The sequence below is a fragment of the Sminthopsis crassicaudata genome, chromosome 1 (assembly GCF_048593235.1).
Source record: "Sminthopsis crassicaudata isolate SCR6 chromosome 1, ASM4859323v1, whole genome shotgun sequence".
NCBI lineage: Eukaryota > Metazoa > Chordata > Mammalia > Dasyuromorphia > Dasyuridae > Sminthopsis > Sminthopsis crassicaudata.
In genome coordinates, this window is record NC_133617.1 from 547,710,304 (window position 1) to 547,730,497 (window position 20,194).

General features: G+C 34.2%; 1 protein-coding gene across 1 annotated transcript in view; it reads right to left on the reverse strand.

Annotated features, from left to right (window-relative positions):
- The window catches only part of CAMK4 (calcium/calmodulin dependent protein kinase IV), a 182,811-nt gene that overhangs the window by 151,137 nt on the left and 11,480 nt on the right, over positions 1 to 20,194 (reverse strand). The window lies entirely within an intron of this gene.

Below are 20,194 nucleotides of genomic sequence, written 5' to 3' on the forward strand. Positions count from 1 at the left end.
CCTGATGGAGTTATAAAAGCACTAGACTAGATTCAGGAAAATCTGACCATCAGTTCTTCATTGTATTACCAGGGCCACTCAATTTCTATGAACCTCAGTTTAATCAGCTGCAAAATGAGAATAATAATACCTATCTCATTAAGTGGTTTCTAAGGAAAAGTGTGTTGTAAGTCTCAAATCACCAAGTAAATGTGAGTTATTATCTTCACTCATATTTTTGAAGGTTTCTGAGCTGACCCGCCATTCTAGAAAGTGCATCTAGAAACCTGAGGGAACCATATGACCATGGAAGCAGTGCCAAGTTGCTTTTTTCATGGCAAAACCTTCAAGTTGGCACTGAAAAAATTTCATGCCAGATGACAAGGAAGTAATAAGGTATGAGTTGCCAAGCAATGACATTTTTCAAGTCAACAGGTAATGAAGTACTGTGATATATTAAGGTATGAATATGAGGAAGGTATGAGACAAGAAATTGAATTCATGGATGAATCATATCAAGTATGGAATATGTTGAGGTGTCAGTGTGACAAAATATCCATCTTATGAAGAATAGAATCATGCATAACATACTGTGCATACCCTTTGATTCAGCAGTGTTTCTACTGGGCTTGCAACCCTTAGAGATCTTAAAGGAGAGAAAGGGACCTACATGTGCAAGAATGTTTGTGGCAGCCCTTTATGTAGTGGCAAGAAACTGGAAACTGAGTGGATGCCCCTCAGAGAATGGCTGAATAAGTTATGGTGTATGACTGTTAGGGAATATTTGTTCTGTAAGAAATGACCAGGAGGATGATTTCTGAGAGGCCTGGAAAGACTTCACTGCTAAGTGAAATGAGCAAAACCAGGAGATCATTGTACATGGCAATAACAACATCACACGATGATCAATTCTGATGGACCTGACTCTTTTGAACAATGAGACTATTCAGATCAGTTCCAATGATCTTGTGATGAAGAGAGCTATCTACACCCACAGAGAGGGCTATGGGAACTGAATGTGGATCACACCATAGTATTTTCACTTCTTTTGTTGTTGTTTCACTTGTTTTGTTGCTGCTGTTGCATTTTTTCTTTCTCATTTTGTTCCTTTTTGCTCTAATTTTTCTTGTGCAGCAAGATAATTGTATAAATATATATGCCTATATTGGATTTACATATATTTTTATCACATTTATATTGGATTACTTGCCATCTAGGGGAAGGGATGGAGGGAAAGAAGGGGAAATAAGAACACTAAGTTTTGCAAGGGTCATTGGTGAAAAATTAGTCTTGCATATGTTTTGAAAATAAAAAGCTTCAATTAAAAAAAAAAAGAATAGAACTATGCAGATCTGATTTCATACATATACAAAGTAGGTCACCTATACAGAATGTTTTGATGACTATTGAAGCCCTACCTTTCTCTCCTCTTGGCCTGAAAATAAAGCCTGGAAGCCACTACTCTGGACTGAGACCAGAAATAAGAGGATTATTTTTGAAAGCTATTATTAAAGAAGATTGGCTGCCAGCTTTAACTCAGAATTCTCTCTTTTGGCCACAAGACACAAATTCACTGCATTTACCTTGAAAGATATATAGAACAGGGACCCAGAGTATGATATATGGGGTGAGGACATCTTAGTTTTTGGAAAGAAAGGGGAGGAACAGGGAAGAGTTAAAAGAGCTTATGAATCCCAGGCCTTAGGGAGATCTGGTCCAAGTGAGGTACTATAATGTGGTATCCTGAAAGGATAAGAAAAATGATTAGGTTATTAGGCCAAGAGTCATAGGATTTACAATAGAATTTTACAAATTATCTAATTAGAGCTCCTCTTTTTACAAATAAGGAAATTCAGATCCAGAGAAGCACACACTAAGTAGTAGAAAGGGGATTTTTATGCCCCACTTCTGACTCCAAATCCATTTCCTTTTCTATGGAGATATTTATAAAATGTTTATGCCATAGTAGGCACTTAATAAATATTGACTACTGACACACCATACTGCCTCAGGGTTTAAAGACTTGGGTAGCTATGAGTTAGAACTTAGGAGAACAAGGCACAAAGAAAACACTTTTTTTGCACTCATTATTTTTTCTTTCTTTTCTCTTTTTCCCTTTTCTAGGTCTTCTAAATAAATAATTCATGACATAGTACTTAAAGATTTACAAAGAATTTTAAATGCATTATCTAATTTGATTCTCACAACTAATGAGGTGGATGTATTTATTATATCTTAATTTCAGATAGGAGGTTAATTTTACATAGGAGAGAAGTTAAATGGCTTTTTTACAGTCATAAAACTAATATGTTCCCGAACACTCAGTTCCATCAGTATTTTTACTAAGCTGTACTGGTTACTCCATTCCCAAAGAATTTCTTGAAACAGTAAAAAAAAAAAAAAAAATCATTAGCAACATCTAAAAACAAACACCCTGTAAGATGTATACTAATGGTAATAATATAAAGACAAATTTTACTCCTATGCCATATCTCCCTTTTTCCTTTCATATTTCTCCCTTTCTCTTTCTCCCTTTTCTCTCATTACTTTCCTTTTCTTCTATGTTTAGGGGGCAGGGGAGAGAGGAAAGAGAGGAGGTGGATAGAAGAAAAAGAAAGAGATAGGTATAGAAAACAAGACGTGGAAATTGAGAGGAAAGGGTAAAGAAAAACTAAGAGCAGAGGCTAGGACAGACTACAAAATAAAATAAAAATCTTTGTATCTTATTCATGAAATTTAAAAAAATAAAGTTCTTATGAAAACTTTTAAACTAGTGATATAAAGGAAAGAGCAAGGGTATGCAGCAGTAAATCATATTAAACAATTGCCTACTATATGCACAAGACTGCTAGATTCTAAGGAAGACAAAAAAATTAACAAAACAAGGCTGTCTGCCTCCTTATAGTAACATATGACTACTAAAATATATGCAAATAATAGTACCTGAAAAGGGCATAATATACAAGGGTAACGTGAAAGCCAAGGTGAAGAAATTATTAATTACTGAAAGTACGAGAGAATGCATGGTATTTGACTTTCACCTGAATCAAAGGGTAGGATTCAACAAAGAATTATAAACTAGAGTTGACAAAGACATGCTTCATATTTTTACCTTATTCATACAATAGTACCTTCTCTATGAAATCTTATCTAATTCTTCCAGCAAAAACAATTATCTCCCTCTTCAAATCTCTCACATCACTCTGATCTCTCCTATGAACTTTATCATATTCTAACTTCAATTGTAGTTATTATTTGTATGAGTCATTCCTTTCCAGGATGCACTCCTGACTTTCTTTCTAGTCTTTCTTCACCAGGTCCCAAAAACTTTTCCACTATGGAAGTTCACGCTAACACTGGGCTATATTCTCTGCCCCTTTGGCAGTTCCCCCTGAATGGCTGGTTCCTCCTAGAGCCTCCTTAAATTTTAATGTCATTCCTGATTATCCTCTTAAATTTCTTCTACAATGCCCATGAATGAGTATCTTCCCACTTCTTTTTGTGTATTTCCTTCATCTAACAGAATGTAAGCTCTTTGATCTAAGGACTGTATACCTGGCACCCAAGAAGCCTTAATGAATGCTCATTGATTTGGGGTTATGGTCATTGGGGGGGTTAACTTTTCTCCCAACCTAATCATTCAAAGCAGAAATTGTTTTTCATTTTGTCTGTGCTTCAGAAAGGCTAGAAGCCAGTATCAGTGCTTTTTTTTTTACTGGGTCTGGGAGGATTTGACCATACCTCATTTCTAAGGGAGGGACCAAAAGAACTCAAACAAGAGTTGAAAACATAAGCAAATGGAGAGGAGAAGATGAAAAAAAGAGGGAAGGAAGTACATTTTATTTAATGTTGCTGCTTCTATAACAGCAAGTGAGCCTGCAGAAAAGAGACTGCCAAATGGGAAAGGACTGTGGTTGAACTATGGAACAGTTGCAGTGTCAGTAAGACCAGAACAAAATTAATGTTATCCAAATTTTTCCCCATGAACTCTATAACCAATCTTTGTTTTTCAAGAGTAGGTTTACTTCATGTCTTTTGCTGCTGGATTTTAAAGAGACTGGTTTCTCCATATTAATGTGTCAATTTACTGTTGGTCTTCATTCAGATTCTATTAGTTCTTTCCTTGGAGGTGGATAGCATTTTTCATCATAAGTCCTTCAAAACTATCTTAGATTTTTATTTTGTTGAGAATGTTATCATTCGCAATTGATCATCACACAATATTGCTTTTACTGCATATGTTCAAAATTATCCTAGTTTTGCTCACTTCACTTTGTATCAGTTTGTGTAACTCTTTCCAGATTTGTCTAAAGGCAACCTGCTCATCATTTCTTATATCATGATAGCATTATATCACAATTTGTTCAGCCATTCCCCAATTGATGAGCATCCTTTCAATTTCCAATTCTTTACCACCACAAAATTCTCCTTGAAGGGAAGCCTATACATCTGTGAGGTCACTCCAGAAAACCATTTAGCCCAAAAATATGAGAATGGATAAAAAGAAATTACATGAAGTAGAGAGCTATTGGACAAGAAAAATTGCTGGACAACACTGAGATTTTGGACCAAATAAAGGAATTATAGCACCAAACAAAACCAAAGGCAAGGAGCAATAAAAGACAAAGCCACTACATGGAAAAGTAAATCTGAACCTCATTCTCTATTAATACACTGAGCAATAGATACCATTCAGGTTCAGTAGAAAGAGATTTGCTCTCTTTAGAGATGCTTAGCTCTGAACTCCAAGTTAATGTTATAAGACTGGAAAACAGGATCAGTCCCTGGAGGGAGGCAGGGTTTCACATAGGGTTTGGTTTCTTGATTGAAAGGAGAAAGAACTGTCTGTATTAACAATGCAAAAATGGGAATTGAGATAATAAGCAAAATAATTTTCTGAAATTCTTTAACTTGAAACTTCTAGATAGATAGAATTATCTACAGAATTGCCTCCTTTTTGATCTTCACTTTATACACATAGATATAACATGAAAATGTTCACAGAAATACAACCTATTCTCAGTTACCAATATCATATCTTCTAAGACTCAGCTTGTTCTTTCCAACTTCTGAGTTTCTTACAGATTTTTCTTTCCTGCTCCAGCCTCATGTTTTCTGACTTTCTTGCATAATTACTTTCTTTTAAAGCTCACTAAGCCTGAAATCAGACTCTGTCATTTTTTAACAATCTCTCTGTTTTTACACAAGTCACATTACCTCTATGAACCTCAGTTTCCTCAGCTATAATATATGGATAAAAATACTTGAATTGTTTCACAGAAAACTGTTTTGAAATAAGCTGGCTATAAATTGGAAAGCCCATAACAAGTTTATCTTTATTTCCATTGTCTGATTTGCCAGTAAGAAAAATAGGGTATGAAGGGCTAAACAAAACAGATAGGAAGAAAGAGGAGGCAGTGATTATTCTTATAAAATTCTCTTTATCTAGTAACTTTTTGTATAATATTCCAAATTGCTTTCTAGAATGGTTGTACTTATTTGTGAATCCACCAAGTGTGAAGTCCGGGGCTAGCTCCCTGGAGGCCTCAGATTCAGCCGGAGTCAGGATAAGCAAAAGTCCTTGGTATTTAGGAGGAGAAGTGAAGGGGATGGACAAAACTGCCACAAGCTGTCCACCAATCTCCCTTCTCGTCCTCCTCTAAAGTGACTCTGGCTTGTCTCACTTCACTCTCTAATCCCTCCTACAATTATCTGTATACACCAAAATATCGAGCCAGCAAGGAATAGTGAGAGGGGCCATTTTTCCAAGCATATGCTAATAGAGTTATTGTCCAATAAGTAATTAGTCTTAAGTGCTCAGTGGTCTGATTCCAGTGCACCTACTCAGAGTTTCAGCTCTTTACAACCAAGAGTACATCAATGTATTTTCCAAAGCTCTATCAATATCCATCATTTTCTTTTATTGATTGTCTTTGCCAATAAGATGGGTATGAGATAAAATATCAAAATTGTTTTAATTTGCACTTCTATAATTATTAATAATTTGTAGTAGTTTTCACATGGGTTCTGATAGTCTGGGTTTTTTTTTCTGATATCAGACTATATACTTAGACTATTTATCAATTAATTGGAGAATGGCCCTTATATAGCTTGGAAACGGTTTTTATACATGTGAAATCAAGTAAAACATTTCCATGTTAGTCATTTTGTACAAGACGATTTAAACCAAAAAAAGTAATGAACAAAATCGAAGAGTAGTATTCCTCAATCTGTATTCAAACAATATGTAGCATGTTTGATCATTAGTTCATTGGGATTTTCTTGAATTGTTGTATTGTTGAGAACAGTTAAGAACAGTTTCTCATCGCATTATCATATGATATTGCTGTTATTGTATATAACTTTCTCCTGGTTCACTTTGTTCATGTAACTCCAAGTTTGTTTGAAATCATCCTCCTTGGATGATTTCAGAAAGGCCTGGAGAGACTTATATGAACTGATGATGAGTGAAATGAGCAGAACCAGGAGATCATTATATACTTCAACAACAATATTATATGATGATCAATTCTGATGGATGTGGCCATCTTCAACAGTGAGATGAAACAAATCAGTTCCAATAGAGCAGTAATGAACTGAACCAGCTACACCCAGCAAAAGAACTCTAGGAGATGACTATGAACCACTACATGGAATTCCCAATACCCCTATTTTTGTCTGCCTGTATTTTTGATTTGATTCATAGGCTAATTGTACACTGTTTCAAAGTCTGATTCTTTTTGTGCAGCAAAATAACTGTTTGGACATGTATATATATATATTGCATTTAGTTTATACTTTAACATATGTAACATGTATTGGTCAACCTGCCATCGGGGGGGGGGATGGGGGGAAGGAGGGGAAAAATTTGAAACAAAAGGCTTGGCAATTGTCAGTACTATAAAATTACCCATGCATATATCTTGTAAATAAAAAAGCTATAATAATTAAAAAAATAAATCATCCTGTTTGTCATTTCATATACTATAATAATATTACACCACAATCATATAGCACAAATTGTACACCCATCCCCAAATTGATGGGTATACGCTCAATTTCCAATTCTTAGTCACCACAAAGAGTTACTATAAATATTTTTGTACAAGTAGGTTCTTTTTTCTCTCTCCCTCCTTCTCCCTCTCCTTTTCTCTTTTTCTCACTCCCTCTCTCCATCTTTTCCTCTCCCCTTCTTTCCCCCTCCTATCCCTTTTTTCCCCTCTCTTAAAGCCCTACCAGTGGAATTGATGGAGCAGAGGTTTTATATCCCTTTGAACATAGTTCTAAATTATTCTCCAGAAGGATTAGATCAGTTCACAATTCCACCAACAGTATATTAATGTTCCAGTTTTCCCACATCTTGTCAAACATTTATCATTTTGCTTTTTTTGGTCATATTTTCTAAGCAAAAATAATTTTTTTTCAAATAGTGTATACCCTCAAGGAACTTACTTTTTACTAGAAGGATGCTTTGGTACACAAATAGTGTAAATAAGAGAGTACCAACAACAAGAGAATCAGGAAAGCCTTCCCAGAGAAGGTGATGCTAAATGAAGCTCTGAAGAAAGCTAAGGAAATTCTCTTATATGTTTAGGGCCATTTTAACTGCAAATAAATGAGAAACAACGCAAAATAAATCTAGGAAGGTTGTTTAGAATCATCCTTAAATGTCATGCTGAGGAATTAACTTTTTAGGTTAGAATCATTAAGAAACCACAGAAGAATTTTGAGTTGGGGATCTAATAAGTTACTGACTGATACTGATAAAGAACAGAAAAGAGTCTATTTAGAAGATAAAAATCAAGAGGGAACAATTAGTATCACTGGATCAAAGATGACTAAAGTTGTATGTTAAATTCTCTGAGATAAGGTTTAAGCTATTTCTTTCTGTATTTAATTTTTGTCTTGGACAATGATATGACAGGAAGTTATATTCCAACCAAGTTTCCTGAAATTTAATATTATCCATACTACTAATTCGTGAAAAAGAGAACAGATTCCATATCTGTATGTATGTTGTACGTATGCATTATATATAATGTTATTAATAAACCACAAATAGATCTAATTTACAAATTAACATTTAAAATTTTTATTTTTGAGTTATAATCTCTTTAGTTATATCTGAATAAAGAGAGATAAGCAAATTATAACAATTACACATAATTACTAAAAAAAAAAAAATTGAGAGCACCTATCAATTCAAGGTAAATGTGACTTGGGCCTCAATTTTGTGAATAATTGACTAAATTCATTTTTTAACTTTGCTTACATAAATTGAATGTTGAAATAAAATGAAATGCTATGATATATTTTTAGTTAGATATATCAGAAGAGAATGGAAAAGGAAAACAAAAAAATGGTAGTTCAAGTAGTTCATCTGCCTACCACCCACAAGTTTATTCCTACTCTGAGTGTTGCAGATACATAGTCCACACATCTAACTTTGTGGGTAATGTTTATGAGAATAAAGTGCTGTGAAGCTACCTTGTGGTTAGTGTGGAGGGTTTTTTTTTTTTCAAAGAAAGTTCCTTAGAACAGTGAGTGTGGCAGCAGCACCTGGATCTGTTTTCAATTGAAGTTATTTTTAACTTAATAATACTTAAGCATGGGAAAAGAGTGTGTTTCAACAAAACATTGGTGCTATAACAGACTTGACGACTTTAAAAACTCCCTCGCAAGGAGTGTATTTGCAAATTACATTTACTTTGTAATTAAGATTACAAAGTGGTAGAGCCTGTGGGTGCTTCACACATTCAATCTTAGCATATATCTCATTCCTAATTCTGAATTGTTTCTGTGGTAAAATAATGGTGAAACTAAATAATCATAGAATATCTCCTGTCTCAAAGCCACAATACAGTTGGACAATATAAACACATGTATTCTTTTCAATACCTGCAGGATAGAGGTAGTAGTTGTCAAAGGTTGCAAAGATGGAGAAACAAAAGGTTAGTGAGATTAAGGTTTGGGACCCTAGCTTTTAGAGGAACTGGGAAGAGAGTCCTTCTTTTCTCATTCCCAGCAGCTACTTTGTCATCTTCAGAAGGTATCTGCCCACAAGGACAAAAGAAAATAATTTTTCTTTTCATATATTCCCAATCCCTTTTGGCTCCAATTCCATTTGCAGTAGCCAAGCAAATTTTCCCTCTGGAAAAAGATATATATCATAACAAACTGTATCATACTATGAGTAATTTTTATTTCAAGAGAAGCTCTGCAGGTTGTTGGGATACAAATGAGTAAATGTAGTCATATTTAAATTATTCCCATAAAGTATCTGTTTAAAGTTCTGTTATTCTAAGACACTGACCAAAGTTTTCAGGGGAAGAAGGTTACTTCCTCAATTGAAAAAGCATAAAAATACATAAGAAGGAATAGATTACTGGTAAAATGATTATCTGTTATCTACAATAATATAAATCTGAACAGAAGCAAGGTCAACATATATTCTTAAACAGAATGGAATGTATTAAAGGCTAATGATAGTTGTACATATCTACATGGCCTATATCATATATTTAAATTGTATTGGGGAGGTTAAGTGAATTGCCCAGGGTCACACACTAGGAAGTGTTACATGTCTGAGACCAGATTTGAACTCAGATTCTCCTGACTTCAGAGCTGGTCCTCTATCCATGTCACCACCTAGCTGCCCTCAAATTGTATTTTAATGAGATTTCTTCTATCTTATGAGATTGTTCCTACTCAGTTTCTTTCAAGAATTTTTATCTAGGTCATATGCACTAACCATGGGTGTCCTGCAGAGCTCTATATCAGCACCCTCTCTTCTTCTATACTATCTTATTTGATCTCATCAGCTCTTATGGCTTTAATTATCAACTCTATATAGATAATCCCCAGATCTGTAAACCCAGTTCTCTCTCCTGAGATCCAAGCTGCACTACTGACTGTCTTTTGAATATCTGATACTGGATGTCCTATAGCCATATCAAATGCAACATGTTCAAAATATATAATTGCCATTTTTCTTATCCTATGATATACTATATTTACATGATAAATTCAAAGGGCACACCTCTGTAAAAAATGCTCATCATAAATATATATTGTTTTGTCTTTTTTTCTTTTGGAAAAAAAAAATATAATAGCCAGAATTTATAGCCTTTAGATTTGCAAAACATTTTTCAAAAGTAATCTCATTTTATCCTCATAACAACCCTAAGAGTTAGGAGTTATTATTAGCCCCATTTTACATATGAGTCAACTGGGGCAGTCAGAGACTGATTTGCCTAGGCTCACTCAATGGGTGACTGAGGTCATATTTGAACTCTGGTCTTCCTAACTTCAAGTCTAGCAATCTATCCAATGCACTGCTTAGAAGCTTTATATATCATAATCTTTCTCCCCACTTCAAACCAAATCTTCCCCTCTTCTCAACTTTCTTATGGTCCAGAGCACCAAGACCTTAGTCACTCAGGATCACAATCAGAGTGTTATCCTTAACTACTCACTCATACTCTCCCCATGTATCCAATCTTTTTCCAATCTTGTTGATTCTACTTTCACATTTTTAATAAAGTACTTCTTTACTCCACTCACAGCCACCACTCTAGTGCCCGTAGTTAACACCTCATGCCAGGTTATTGCAATCCCCTGCTGGATGGGATTCCTAACTGTAGGGCAGCTAGGTGGTGAAGTGGATAGAGTACCAGCTCTGAAGTCAGGAGAATCTGAGTTCAAATCTGGTCTCAGATATTTAACACATCCTAGTGTGTGACCCTGAGCAATTCACTTAACCTCCTCAATACAATTTAAATATATGATATAGGCCATGTAGATATGTACAACTATCATTAGCCTTTAATCCACTCCAATCCTTCTCTTCCCAGTTATCTTTAAGTTTCCTTAAAGTGAAGATCTGACTATATTACTTCCCTCCACAACTCAATAATCTCCAATTGGTCTCTATTATCTCCAAGATCAAATAGATGTAATGGCAGCTGTGTACAGACCTCATCAACCTGCTTCAAAAGGTATCTCTCCCCCTCTCCCCCAGAGAGAAAATGAGAAAGGTGATGTTATCTCTCTCCAGGTAGAGGATATTAGTGTGCTATTTCTACAAGAATCATGATATGTTAAGGGCCTTCCTGAGATAGACTGTGGGAGAATATGCAAACATTCTGTGCAGACTAGTTAGCCAATCTCATTTTAAAGAGAAAGCTTTGGCTGCAGAAGCTTTCAAAAAGGAACGTCAACTTCAATTTTGTTTATGTGGTTCATTGATTTCTTTAGGAGCTTGGTGACTTTTTCATTCATGGCATCTGGTGAAGAGAATAAAATTTCCAATCTTGAGAACTTCAAAAATCAGGATTTTATGAGATAATGCTACAAGAATCCACAAAGAAGATACCAAGTGAGGTATCAGTGTCCAAGGGAATAAGAAAAGAACTTTGGAGGATATTTGACTATCTCTTCAAATAGTAGTACCCATGGAGGGGTCAATGCTAGGAAAGAAAAACTAAGTTGAGCTCTACTACACTCCCTACTCACGTCATATTTAGGTGGTATTACCTGGAGAAATTAGGGGAAATGTTTATGTGTTTGTTGTGGCTATGTATCTTTGAAGTAACTATCTTTTTGTAAAAGACTAATCTATGTTAAATAAAATGGTTAAATAAAACTGAGATTTTTGTCATTGATCCCCCAATAATAGATTAGCTTGACTAGTAGGAGCTTGAACTGATATTAGACAATAGAGAAAAAAGCCACACTAAAAAATCTCAAGATACCATGGTACCCTGAGGAAAATACAGTCTGCCTGGCTCTAGGAGAGGGAGAACCAGATAACACTCACTACATATAAAATGCTGTTTGGCATTTAAAGCTTTTCACAACCTTGACCCTTCCTATCTTTACAGTCTTCTTATACTTTATTTCCCTCCATGTACTTTATAATGGAGCAATACTTTCTTTGTAGTTATTCCTTAAACACAACACTCCAACTTCAGGCCTTTTCACTGGCTGGATGCCATTCCTGGAAAGCTATCCCTCCTCACGTCTACCTTTTGGGTTATCTTATTTCTTCTCCCCACTTTCAGCAGGATTCCTTTCCTGATTTTCTTTATCCTACTCCTATCCCAGTGGTTTTTCTTTGAAAATTTCTTCAATGGATAAATACATAGATATATAGACAGAAAGATAAATAGACAGTCATAAGATATCTTGTATGTACATAGTTATTGGCACATTGCCTCACCCATTAAAATGTGAGCTTCTCAAGGATAGGAACTGTTTTTGGGGTTTTTTTTTTTCTTGTATTCCCAGTACACAGCACAATGTCTAGAACATAGTAAGTCTTTTTTTTTTAATTCACTTCACCTTTTTCTTTGCTACTCCTGAACTCCAAGCAGCTTCCAGATCAGAGAAAGCTAACACACAACACAGATATACATGTGAAACTATACAATACATAGCTGTATGCATAAATTTCCTTTCTGGAGTAAACAGCATCTTCCTTCACAAGTTCCCTGTAGTCAACTTGAACTTTCATATAACTCAAAATAATCTAGTCATTCAATCCACTGCTTGAACATTTTTGCTAACACTACACACAACATTCTATTGCTTCTACTCATTTCACTCCTCACCACTTATGCAAGTCCTTCCACCCTTTACTAAAATCAATCTACTCATCATTTCCCACAGCAGCCATGACAACCTAGTCAATTGTTCCCCAATTGATAAGTATTCCTTAATTTCCAGTTCATTATTACCAAAAAAAAAAAAAAATCCCCACAAATACTTAAAATCACATAGGTTGGGGGGGAAACTAAGTGTTTCAGTGGATAGAGCACCAGCCCTGAAGTCAGGAGGACCTGAGTTCAAATCTGACCTCAGATACTTAACACTCCTAGCTGTGTGACCCTGGGCTAGTCACTTAACCCCAATTTCCTCAGCAAAAAAAAAAAAAAAAAAAAAAAGGTTGTCTTTTCCCCTCCCTGATCATCTTGAATAACATAACATTGCTGGGTCAAAGGACACACACAGCTCTACAAATCCATGAGTTCAACTCTACATTGCTCTTCAAAAAGCTGCATCAGTTCATAGCTCCATCAACAGTCTAGCAGTGTCTCAATCTCTTCACATTCTCTCCAACACTCATACCCTCCTCTTATAATTTCCACCAATCTCATAGATATGAGATGCCATTTCAAAGTTATTTCAATCTGCACTTCTTCAATCAATAATGATCTAGAATGCTTCCCTCTATGAACACATAAATCCCTGATTTCCTGCTCCAAAAACTATCTGTGTCCCCATCCATCAATTGAGAAGAGACTCATAATCCCATAAGTTTAACAAAGTTCTTCAAACACCTGAGACATAACACTTTCATTTAAGAAATTGTCCACAAAAAATTTTTCCTAGATTTTATGCCCTCCCTCCAATCTTGGCCATATTTTTTTATTTGTACAAAAACTTTTCAATTCAAAGCAATCAAAACTACCCATTCCACATCTCACAATCTCTTGCCCACTCACAAATTCCTCTCCTATCCATAAATCCAACAGGAAACATATTCCATGCTTCTCTAACTCACCCAAGATACTGCCCCTCTTCCATGTCTAGGTTATGTATCCACCCTAACTCTATCCTAGCAAATGGTATAAGACATTGGTCTACACTCAGTTCCTGCCAGACTTGCTCACATTCACCAATGAATTTCCATTCCAGAATCTAAATCTTTCCATTCATTAAACATAAGGTTCCTGCAATCATTCACCACTGTGCACTGTATATACACTCCATTCCACTGATTCACCACTCCACCTCCTGGCCAGCACCAAATAACATGGCAATTACCATCCCAAAATTTAGTCAAAATCTGGTACTGCTAGGTCTCCTTTTCCTATATTTCCTCATATTAATTCTCCCAATATTCCTGACCCTCTGTTTTTTCAAATTAAGTCTTCCACTACTTTTTCCAATTCAACAAAATTACATCTTGGCAATTCAATTGGAATGGAAGACATGTCCAAGGTTACCTCAAATGAACCATTTTCTGAAAGGCTCTGCTAGTGATACACAAAAATTCATATGTGTCTATTTTACATCCTGCTACAATATTAAAATTACTAATTGTTTCAACTAGCTTTCTAGATTTTTGAAATACACCATCACATCATCTGCAAAGGGATACTTTCACTACTTCATTGCCTATTCTGATTCTCTTAATCTCCCATTTTTCTCTCATTGCTTTTGTCAGTATCTCCAACACAACAGTGAATAATTGGTGATAAAAGATATCCTTGTCTCATACCCCATCCCAATGGGAAGACTTCTAGCCTATTTCCACCACAGACAATATTTGCTGATGTCTCTAGAAAAATGTCTCTCATCATGTCAAGTAAAAAATCCATCTACATTCATTACCTTGTGTTTTCAAAAGCAATAAGTGTTACATTCTGTCAAAAGCCCTCTTTATATCAATTGACACATTCATGTGATCCTCATTACCCATCACTTTTATAATCAACTATATCAATAGTTTTCCCCATGTTGAATCAGCTTTGCATTCCTGGTACAAACTCCACCTGGTCATAATGTACAATCTCTGTGTTACAGTGTTGTAGTCTCCCAGCTAATATTGCCTACCTGGAATCTTTGCATTAACATTAATCAGGGAAACTAATACACAACTTTCCCTGTCTGCTCTTGCTTGGCATTTGGTATCACATTTGTCTCACAAAAAAAGAAACTTGGTAGGACTCTTCCACTCACTATTCCAAATAATCTAATTATAAATGTTTGGTAGAATTCACCTTCAAATTCATCTGGTACTGATGATTCCTTCCAAGGAAGCTTATCTATGGTCTAGCCAATTCCCATCTCCCCCATCCCACCCCCAAAATTAACTTTTCTTCTTTTAATCTGGGAACTCCATGTTTCTGCTAGCCTTATTCCACATCATCTAAATTGTCAAATTTATTGGCATAACATTGAGTAAAACAATCCTCAATAATTACTCCAATTTCATCTTCTTCAGTGATACATACATTCAGCCTCCCTCATCTCTAATATCAGTGATTTAGTTCTTTTCTCTCCACCTTGCCCACTCATATTAATCAATGATTTACACACTCCACTAGCTATTTCATAAAAACAACTCCCAGCTTCATTTTCCAACTCAATGGTTTTCTTACATTCAATTTCATTAATTCCTACCTTTAACTTTCAGGACTTGTGCAATATGGTTTTTAACTGGGAACTCCTAGATCTGTTTCCTTTCCAGTCTTTTCCAATTGCACACTTAATTCATTGATCTGCTCCCTCTCCATCCCAATGATGCAAGCACTTACACACAAATTCTCTACTGATCACTGAACCACTGAAGCTGTGAGATAATATCCTATCACCATTTCTTCAATAAGAACATTTATTGGGGCAGCTAGGTGGCACAGTGTCAGGAAGACCTGAGTTCAAAGACACTTAACTCTTCTTAGCTTTGTGACCCCAGACAAGTCACTTAAACCCAATTGCCTCAGCAAAAAAAATAAATAAAAAAAACATTTATTGTTTCCATGATTTATTCTTTAACCCATTCATTCCTTAAGACTAGGTTATTTAGTTTCCAATTAATTTTCATCTGTGTTTCCATAATTCTTTATTAAGTGTAATTTTTATTACATTATGATCTGGGAAAGGATTTAATATTTCTGCTTTTCTGTATTTAATTATAAAGCTTTTAGGATCTAATATATGGTAAATATTCTGTACTACAGAGAAAAAAATATATTCCTTCCTATTCTCATTCAGTTTTCACCAAATGTCTACAACATCTAGTTTATCTAAGATTATAGATGATTATATTATATAATATATATAATATAAAATTATATTAATCTCCTCAACTTCTTTCTTATTTATTTTTTGGTGAGATTTGTCTAGTTCTGGGAATGGAGGATTGAAATCCCTCACTATTATAGTTTTACTAAATTTTCCACCTGATTTATTTACTTTTTCTTTAATATGTTTGAATGCTATGGTATATTTTTAGTATTGATATTACTTCATTATTTATGATACCTTTTAACATAATGTAGTTTCTCTGCTTATCTCTTTTAATTAAATCTATTTGAGCTTTAACTTTGTCTCAGATCTTGATTGTTACCCCTGATGTTTTTACATCATCTGAAGCATAATTAATTCTATTCCAGTCTATTCTTTTTAATTTGTGTGTCTCTTATTTCTAAATGTGTTTCTTGTAAACAATATTTTGTCAGATTCGAGGTTTTTTTTTTTTAATCCATTCTCATATCTTTTTCCATTTTATGGGTGAGTTCATCTCATTCACATTCAAACTTATACTTTCTAGTTGTGTATTTCTCTCCACCCTATTTTTCCTCACTGTTAATCCTTCTTTCTTTCTTTATCCTATTTCTCCTCAGGGTTCTAATACACTATGGACTAGTGCCACTCTTATCCATATACTCTACAAAAAGTCCGTCCCTTATCTTATCCTCCTAACCACTATTTCTACTGTTATGTTTTGTTAAATGCATATTTTATTCCCTCTTTAAACTAATTCTGATAAGAATAAGAATCCTCCCCTTCCCTCTACTAAGTCCTTTCATGTCTCTTTTGTATTAGATAATTTCCTCCATTTTATCTCTCCCTAACAAATTTTATTTTTTAAAATAATCCAATCATTATCAACTCATCCTCAAGCCTTTTATCTTATGCTCTTTTGAATTACCCTAGTAATGACTACGTTATTCAGGTTACAAATATCATTTTCTCAGGTAAGTAAACAGTGTAACTTTATTAAATCCCTCATAATTAGTCTTTCATGATTCTTGTAAGTCAAATTTTCTATTCAATGCTGGCCTTTTCCTCAAGAATATCTGAAAGTTCTTTATTCACTAAATATCCATTTTTTTTCCTTGCAGAACTACACTGAGTTTTGCCAGATTTCTTAACTGTATATCAAACTTCTTTGCTCTTCAGAATATTATATTTCACATTTAATGTACAAGCTGCTAAATCTTATGTTATCCTCACTATCATTCTACAATGTTTAAATTGTTTCTTTCTATTTGCTTTTAATATTTTCTCCTATACCTGGGAAATGTATTTATGTTCTCACAAGTTTCCATTTTGGCATCTCTGTCAGGCAATGGTTAGTGGATTTTTTTCATTTTCTATTTCTATGTTACCCTCTGGTTTTAGAACTTCAGAGCCACAGCCTGGGACATCTATTCAGAGGTTGGGACACCATCCAGCACCAATGGAGGATCCCACAATCTTTTCCTGATCAGCTGACCAACCACCACATAGCCTAAGATGGGAAAACACAAGACCTGGGGGCTTACTGCTTGTTGAGTTGCTTGGTATCTGCACTTCAATCAGACCAGCATTTCCCCAGGAGGTTGTCTTTCCTAACCTCCTCCCAAGTTGTCAGTCTAGACAGCTGCTTTAACCTGACTTATAATTATTTCTGGAGCAGCAAAATGTACTTTGAGGCATTATTTTAAGTTATTTATAGGGAAATTTGGGGAAGACTAATAGTTTTCTGACTTACTTTCCTCCATACTAAGTCTTAATAAATTTTTGCTGACTAATTAGTTAGACTAACACTTCTTTAAAAGAGGAAAGAAGCTTCATTATCACTTCATGCAAATGACAGAATTACTAGTTCTCTTCTATTGCTGCCATACCCTAGTCATAGAGCATATATCAAGGAAGTAGGGAAATTCATGATTGATGTAAATGAAACTTCCAAAAATCAACTTCTCCTAATTCCCTGTACTTATCCTTATAGTGAAATTCTCTTAACAGGAATATATATATTCAGAACAGATTGGAGGATTTTGGGTGGATGATACATTTTGAGGGGAGATACTGAAAAAGAACTACTTTATAGTATAAAGACTATAAATTATAAGATAACTATAAATTATTTTTAATTAACTCTAGGTAATTTGTTTCTCTGTCATCTAAAAGGTAGAATTATACTTTGGAACTATATCATATCATTATATGTAATGGTCCATGGGCAAATAATTGGTTCAGTTTTGTTAAAGCAAGAGCTTGAAACTAGTTGATTCAGCCTCAATTCACTGTAATTAAAAGGAAATTTGTCACATGGCTAATTATATGTGGACAGAAGGCATTTTTGAAATGCTACAATATTAAGATTTTCCATTTGTTTATTAGGAAAAAAAATTTGATCAATAAATTAGTTTTTAAATTATGAGGAGACATAAAATATATAACTTATTAATGCTCCAATTTACAAATAATTAATGTTTTAGATATTTACTGAACATAGTCAAAGAGTTCATAATTGTAAACCTTTAGATCTTAATATAGTTCAATCCTAGGTAAACTATTGATGTTATTATTAATATGTTAAGAAAATTAGCAATTTAGAATTGGGATTTAGAATGGGATAGGGACTGGTCCTATAAATAGACTGTTACAGAAAGTTCCTCAACAGGAACTTCCTCTACCAGAGCAGTTTGGCATCTTCTCCACAATTTATAGTTTTAAAGAGTTTCCTAAACATTGAGAGGTTAAATGAATTTCATGAATTGAAACAATCAATATATGTCAGAAGTTAAATTTGAACTCAGATCTTTCTAAGAACAGCTCTCTTAGCCACTACTCCATGATCTCTCAAGCTATAATTACATTAATGTCCAAAAATTCCTTTATGTGAATATCCAATCATATTCTTTTTTTGACTTGTAAGTTTCAATATAATCTTCAAAATTATTTTATTTCCCTTAGGCTTAGTTACCACAGATATAATCACATATGGTAACTTGAAGTACAGTAATGACAGATTTAAGATAAAATGTATTTTGAAAGTCAGATAACTTTACTACCGAGAATGGCCTCTGACACGATTATAGTAATTTCCTTAAGGATCTAACAATTTTTAAGATGCCAAACAAAAAAAAAAAATGAAAGTAGAAATTAAAGTTTAATTGTTTGCAAAGCAACCCAGACTATCTTTTTGTTTACAAAATTATGTTATTCTATTTACTATTACAGGAATATACATGTATATATATATATATATATATATATATATATATATAGTCAAAGAGTTCATAATTGTAAACCTTTAGATCTTAATATAGTTCAATCCTAGGTAAACTATTGATGTTATTATTAATATGTTAAGAAAATTAGCAATTTAGAATTGGGATTTAGAATGGGAAATATATATATATATATATATATATATATATATATATATATATATATGCATATATATATATATATTTCCCAGCTTTTAGGTGCTGAGATTTCACCAGTAAAGGAAGAGTCTCTATCTGTAATTTCTTCAGAGGAGAAATTCCCAGTGTGGAAGATTCCCTCATCTATAAATCTTAAGAGTTGCCTGAAGCAGAAGTTAAGTGGCTTGCCCATGATTACACAAGGATAATGTGTTAAAGCAAGAACTCTATGCTACCCAAATAAAAATTCTTTCTCTAATTTATCTTTCTACCTTTCATATTGATGTTTTTTAAAAAATTCATTCAATGACCTGCGTGCTTCATTTGATAATATTGAACATTTGGAAACATTTGGTAACTGACAATTATTCCTTTGATTTCAAGAGTAATCTAATAAAGCTTTTCAATTTAATTAGGTTTTGAGAGAAAGGAGAAAGGAGGAAGAATGAAAGAGAAGCAATTGGAGGAAAGGTCCTTTGAATCCTTGCACCAGTGTTCAGATTACAAAATAGAGTTTAGAACTTTTACCAATAGAAAAAAAAAAATCTTTATGAGTTAAACTCCTTACCTTTCCCCATTCCCACCCCCAGTGGAATTTCCTGGCATCATTGAGTATGAAAACCAAAAAGAACCAACAACTTTTAATCTTTAGGTTTTCCCACAATAAAGGATCTGATTCTTAAATGAGTAATTAGAATTTCCCCCATTCTGAGAAAAAAAAATAATCTAGAATGTAAAAATACCATAGCATATAGCACCAGTTCCATAACAAAAGTCTTAGGCCATCGTAAACATCAGATCGGGGAGCATTGCATTGTCCATAATTTAAACAAGTTAGTACAATACATGAAAGAATAGCTAAAACCCTTCTCATTAATGATCACTCATGCAGACCCTTTGAGCACCACTGGATTATTATTCTGCCACAAACTCTTGTAACTGATTCATTCTTCTATCTACTCCTGAACAGCCATTGCAAGGAAACTGGTATTTAAGTTTAATTT